A 7,150-nucleotide genomic window follows, 5' to 3' on the forward strand; every position below is an offset into this window, starting at 1 on the left:
TTAGGAGTTTGTAAAAAACAATCACTTTATTTGGTATGATAGTTGTAGATATGGAGTATATTTTCTTTAAGAAATGAAAACTAAAAAGAAAATGCCACTCAACATTGTTGGTATAGAAATAGGTCAGCAGGAAAAAAAATACTGTGATAAACTTGTCTCTTTAATACCAAGAAGAAATTCTAGTCCAAGCTTCAATACACTTCCTGTTTTTTCACTAGATATTTCTTTTACTGCTGCTTTTCATTCTTTTCCACATTTCATATTAGAGGATTGGTACAGCCTTTAAAACTTCATTGACAGGAGCAAATCCAGTATCCACTGATTTCTTCTCGAAGGCACTCTAACCCATCAGATAGCCTGGCAGTTTCATTCTCATGAATACTCTAGCCATGAAAAAACTCAGTAGGACACAGACGAATCCAATGAACAGAAGAAGAAATCTATTGAGTTTTGGGATATTTGGTGCATTTGATTGGTCCACGATTATGAAACCTAAACCTCCCATTGTAAGTAGGAAGCCGGATGCAAGTCCTTCCATAATATATTGTCCATTTACTCTGTAGGCCAAGAAAGCTACTGGCCTCTGATGCCCATGTTCATCAGGCATAGAGCCAACACTTGGAGGTTCAACAATAACATCATAAATTATTCCTCTGGTGATGAGGAAGTATGACACCACCACCAGAGCATACACATGCATGCATGGCCGATGGCATGTGCAGCCAGGGCGGCTTCTTCAGCTTCAGGTTGGGACATTCTAGCACTAAGAACGGGACATGGTACAAAGTCTCCATGTTGGTGACAGAGAGGACAAGTTTTCCATTTTAATAATTTAAAAATATTGTGAAAACTCCCACTGGAAAGAAATTCTACAAATGTAAGTACTTTGGAAAGCCTGATGTAAATTAATTATTGTAAAAGGCTCAAAACTCCAACACGAATGAATTATTATACAAAGTTATCAATATATGGTGTTTATCAGTGGTTCATTTTAAAGATGATTTCTGGACGATGGATTTCTACTTTTTTTTTTTTAGACAGAGTTTCACTCTGTTGCCCAGGCTGGAGTGCAGTGGCGCCATCTTGGCTCATTGCAACCTCTGCCTCCCGGGTTCAAGTGATTCTCCTGCCTCGGCCTCCCAAGTAGCTGGGACTTCAGGCGCCTGCCACCACGCCTGGCTAATTTTTATATTGTTAGTAGAGACAGGATTTCGCCAAGTTGACCAGGCTGGTCTCGAACTTGTGACCTCAGGTGATCCGCCCACCTCAGCCTCTCAAAGGGCTGGGATTATAGGCATAACCCACCCTGCTCAGCCAGATTTCTACTTCTTTTGCAAGGAAAAGTTGTGTTGAGAATTCTGTACATACTCTTTAAGCCATGGTACCTGAGGTTTAATGGGAAGTGTTTTTATCCCAATACAGTTAATAAAATTTTCTTTATCCATTTTAAAGTGTGTTGGGTCTATAGGTGAATTGAAATTTATTTTTTATGCAGTGTTTAATTGTTCTGTGATTAATGGGCCATTGAAAAATGAGACTTTGTGAATTGAGATTTTCTTATTGGTGTTACGTGGCAAGTTCTGGACATTTCTAACCCATTGTGTATACTCCGTTTTCCTTTATTATGGGGAAAACTACCGCTTTGACATGACTCTTTATTCTATTTTCTTTGCTAATGAAGAGCTGGTGTCGATTTGTAAGTACGTCAAGTTTATCATACACCATTGTCTCATGGGAGTCATTTACATTTGTGTCCTTTAATTTTGTCACTATTTCTGAGTATTATTTGGATAGTTCATTTTGAATTAAACACAGACCTGTGATATCACAATATTTTGTGTCTAATCTAATGGAGAAAGCATTTAGTCTCATGGTCAAGTATGATGTTAGCTGTGGTTTTAAAATAAATTCCTTGAGTTTGAAAAAAAATGATTAGTCTGTAATTCCATTATATTCTTTCTTTTCTCTTCCCTTCCCTTTCCTTTTCCTCTCTTACCTATCGCTCCCTTCCTTCCTTCTTCCTTCCTGATTTATATAAGATTGTGCTTGTCTTGTTTTGTCTTCAGGGTTAGGTTGATTTGAATCCCAGCACTTTGAGAGGCCAAGGCCAGCGGATCATTAGGTCAGGAGATTGAGACCATCCTGGCCAACATGGTGAAACCCCATCTCTACTAAAATACAAAAAAATTAGCTGGGCAAGGTGGCGCTGTAGTCCCAGCTACTCAGGAGGCTGAGGCATGGGAATTGCTTGAACCGAGGAGGTGGAGGTTGCAGTGAGTCGAGATCATGCCACCGCACTCTAGCTTGGTGACACAGCAAGATCCCGTCTCAAAAAAAAAAAAAGAAAAAAAAAAAAAGAAAAATGAATCAGAAAGCTGTATTATTCTGCTCACTGCAGTAAAACAAAGACTCTTTGCAGGCAGGAACTTCTTTTTGCTTACTGCTGTATCCCCAGCTCCTAAAACATAAAAGGAGTTCAATAAATAGTTACTGAAGAAAATGAATGAATCTTCCTCAAAATGTTGGTAGGTTATACCACATGTGAATGCGGTGCTCTTTCCTGTGAGTTTTTGGTGTGTGTGTGTGTGGTGGGGGTGGGGGTGGTGTTTTGCTACTTCTTCAAATACTTCTAGGGTTATGATTTTTTTTTTTTTTCTTTTTCAGAGGGAGTCTCGCTCCATCGCCCAGACTGGAGTGCAGTGGTGCCATCTCAGCTCACTGCAACCTCTGCCTCCCTGGTTCAAGCAATTCTGCTGCCTCAGCCTCCCCAGTAGCTGAGATTACAGACATGCAAGCCACAACCTGTTTACTCATATTTTTCTGAACAGTAATTGATTTCACCTAGACTTTCAAATGTATTAACATAATGATATACACAGTCTTTCTTTTCATTTGTCTTATTTGTTTATTTATTTATTTATTTATTTTAGGGACAGGGTCTTGCTCTGTCATGCAGGTTGGAGTGCAGTGGCACTATCACAGCTCACTACAACCTAGAACTCCTGGGCTCAAGTGATCCTCCCGCCTCAGCCTCCTGAGTACCCGGGACTACAGCCGCATGCTGCCACACTCAGCACTTTCTTATACTTTTAAAGTATTATTCCTCTGTCTGGTTTTAGTTTTTATTTGTATCTTTTCTCTTTTGTTCTTGACTAGACTTTTGAAGGATTGCTAATTTTATTGACTTTTTAAAAGAAACAGATGTTTCTAAAACTCTGATTTCAGATAAAAGCAGAAGTTAATAAGAACCTTTTGCCTTTTTTTTTTTTTTTTTTTAAATAGACAGGTCTTGCTCTGTCACCCAGGCTAGAGTGCAGTGATGTGATTACAGCTTACTGCTTCTTCGAACTCTTGGGCTCAAGAGATCCTCCCACCAGGCCTCCCAAAGCACTGGGAATACAGGTAGGAGCCACTGCACCTGGCCAGTAAAAGTTTTTATAATTACTTCAGTTGAATACTTAGATAATATATTTTTTATATTTTAGGTTTTCTAATAATACATTGAAGCTATACATTTTCCACTGAGAATTAATTTGATTACATCCGTAAGTTTATAGATCCAGGACTCTAATTTTGATTTCTAATATCCTATAATTCCACTTGCTTTCTATCATTCAAAAGATCTTCTGATGGCTACCATTTCCCTTTTACTATGCTGTTTTGGATTTAGCTTTTTGGTAGCCAGACTTCAAGATAGACCATATCCCTTATGTAATCATCTCCTATACTGGATCCAAGTTAGTCTATATGATTAATACAAGATGGCAGAAATGATGACATGTGGCTTCTGAGCCTACGTCATAAAAGACCTGTGGCTTTGCGTGAACCCGGCGGGTGGAGCTTGCAGTGAGCCGAGATCGCGCCACTGCACTCCAGCCTGGGCCACCAGGCAAGACACTGTCTCAAAAAAAAAAAAAAAAAAAAAAGGGAAAAAAGAAAAAAAACACCTGTGGCTTCTGCCTTGTTGCCTGTCCCTGGGATTACTCTCTCTGGGAGAAACCAGGTGTCATGTCAACGGGACACTCAAACAGCTCTGTGGAGAGTTCAGTGCAATGAGGGACTAAGGTCCCCTCCCACAGCCGTGTCGGGAACTTGAGGGTGGACCCCCAAGCCCAGTGAAATCTTCAGATGACAGCAGCCCCAGCAGCATCTTGGTTGCAGCTTCATGCATGATCCTAAAACAGAAAGTTTCAGCTAATCTGCCTCCTCATTTCTGACTCACACAAACTGTGAGATTCAAAAACGTGTTGGTTGTGTTAAGCCCCCAAGTTTTGGGGTAATTTGTTACACAACAATAGGTAAGTAATATAATTTTAAAATATATTTTATCTCATTTCAATTGGATTTTGGAAGGGAAAGAAAGAAAATATATGGGATCAGTCTGTCTTCCTGATCCCACTCTTTCTTTAGCTTAAAATATTTCCCATCACCGGGGTCTTAACTGTGTAAACAAAACAACTGTATTCACAAAGAGAAAAAGACTGGGAGACACAGGTGTTCCTAAAGGGAAAGTGTTAATATTCAAATTCCACCCAGCATTTTAACCCTTGTAAATTTGTATCTCTACTAAGGCACACAATTATTTATATCAGAACAAATAAACGTCAAGCACAGTGACTTGAGTATAAACACAAGAACATTGAGGTCAACGGGTTGCTTGGCAACTAAAGAAAGAAGCAAAACAGTAGCTTCACTCAGACACCGTAACCATCATCTCATCCTGGATGCAACTGTTGTGGTTAACAGTTGAGTATTTCGTGGTGATAGAGGGTCGACTATCATATTATCTCTTGTTTTGTCTAGATCATGTTATTCTTATGTATAGCACCTTGAATTAAAATGATTACTCTCATTCCGCTCTTTTAGTTGTTCTAAAACTTTGTTTTAGGAATTTTTCCTCTTTGATTTTCTCCTTCATCTCACCTCCTTGATGACTAGGCCACTATTTTTTTTTTTTTTTTTTTTTTGTCTTTTTTTAGACAGGGTCTCACTCTGTCACCCAGACTGGAGTGCAGTGGTATGATCTCGGCTCATTGTAACCTCTGCCTCCTGGGTTCAAGAGATTCTCCTGCATCAGCCTCCCAAGTAGCTGGGACTACAGGCGTGTGATACAATGCTTGGCTAATTTTTTGTATTTTTTGTTTTAGTAGAGACAGGGTTTCACTATATTGGCCAGGTTGATCTCGAACTCCTGACATCAAGTGATCCGCCCGCCTTGGCCTCCCAAAGTGCTGGGATTACAGGCATGAGTCACCGCACCTGGACCCCTTGGCTACTATTATGTCTCCACTGTGCAGCCCACACACAAATTTCTCCGCCCAAAGTTTTCATCTACATCTGGGTTTGGATGTTTGGGAGGAAACCTCTGCTTTTCCTTTGTTTCTAGATAGATTAAAAAAAAAATAACTCCACCTACTTTACATGTGTCTCTCTGGGAAATGTGGCTACATGTATCTCTTTTCGAATGGAAACAGTTTCCTGGAAAATACTTGAAAAAGTTACATTGTAGAAAATTAGACTGTAATTTTCTGTGCTGCCAAATTCGCACCAAACTTTAGTTGCAGTATTTCCTGCTTGTTGTAGTTTCACAAATGTATAAGATTGCATAACGGAACATCTGAGACCTACATGTAACCTTTTCCTGTTACTTCTGAGTGATTTACTTCAACTGAAAATTTATGACCTGTGCTAAACAGGATAGTATCATTGCAGAACTCAGGAATTAGAATAGTGGCCAGGCGCAGTGGCTCACGCCTGTAATCCCAACACTTTGGGAGGCCGAGATGGGTGGATCACCTTAGGTCAGGAGTTCAAGACCATCCTGGCCAAATGGCAAAACCCTGTCTCTACTAAAAATACAAAAATTAGCTGGGTGTGGTGGCAGGTGCCTGTAATCTCAGCTACTCCAGAGGCTGAGGCAGGGAGAATCGCTTGAACCTGGGAGGCAGAGGTTGCAGTGAGCCGAGATCATGCCATTGCACTCCAGCCTGGACAACAGAGTGAAACTCCATCTCAAAAACAAACAACAAACAACAACAACAAAAAGATTTAGAATAGTGTATTCCAGAATATTGAAATTTTAACACATTAGGTAAATTAAGTAGAATTCTCACAATGCCATCAGCATAGCCTGTGTACCCAGATGTGAATGGATTCAAATCTTGGATGTGTGTATCAGTTGTTGGACACTTGACATGGTTTCCTCTGTACAAAGCAAATAGGGCCCGGCATGGTGGCTCATGCCTGTAATCCCAGCACTTTGGGAAGCTGGGGTGGGAGGATTGCTTGAGGTTGGGAGTTTGTGACCAACCTGGACAACATAGTGAGTCTCCGTCTCTACATAAAAATAAAAGAATTAGCCAGGCGTGGTGGCACGTGCCTGTGGTCCAAGCTACTTAGAAGGCTGAGGTGGGAGGATTGCTTGAGCCCAGGAATTCAAGGCTGCAGTGAGCTATGAGTGTGCCACTGCACTCCAGCCTGGGTAACAGAGTGAGACCTTATCTCAAAAAATGGGGGGCAAATAATAACTTCCCTTACAGAGTTATTTCAGAGTTAAATGTAGTAACATATTGAAGAGTAAGTGCTACAATTTAAGTGCTCAAAACCTGTTGATTTTATACACATGCACAATACTATGATAACGTTTTCTAGCTATACTGATTTCTAACAGGTTTATACTATTTATATTCTAATTCATGCCATTGCACTATTTAGATAATAAAATGTGTGTAAAGTGTGTTTACAGTTGCTATTTTATAGTAAAATAGTAACTTTAAAACTCCCATGCTTTGAAAATTTTAAATGATATCCTTCCAACTTTAAGTTACATCATAAGTAAGGGGAATAGAGTTAAGACAGCACTTAGAGAAATGGATGGGAAATGGAAATATTGTACTCAAGATTAGCCACTTACAATTTATTAAACACACACACGCATGCATTTGACAAACTGGCAACGTATGTGTCTCAAACATTATCTAAGTTGCTTAAAACGTGGTGTTAATGAAATGAAGATTGGCAGCTTTTTGTAAGAAAAAAAAAAAAACTCTCCAATTTCTTCTGGTGGCTGGGAAAGGAGCTCAAGAACTGTGGTTGAAGGAATAACCCACACTAGTACCACAGCTGAATAAACAAAGCAAATGCTTGTTCA

At 39.8% G+C, this 7,150-nt stretch overlaps 1 pseudogene; it reads right to left on the reverse strand.

The window, feature by feature from the left end:
* Positions 1-212: 212 nt before the first annotated feature.
* On the reverse strand, positions 213-803 carry LOC111528039 (annotated as a pseudogene).
* Positions 804-7,150: the final 6,347 nt, after the last annotated feature.

This window comes from Piliocolobus tephrosceles, chromosome 9 (genome assembly GCF_002776525.5).
Source record: "Piliocolobus tephrosceles isolate RC106 chromosome 9, ASM277652v3, whole genome shotgun sequence".
NCBI classification, from domain to species: domain Eukaryota; kingdom Metazoa; phylum Chordata; class Mammalia; order Primates; family Cercopithecidae; genus Piliocolobus; species Piliocolobus tephrosceles.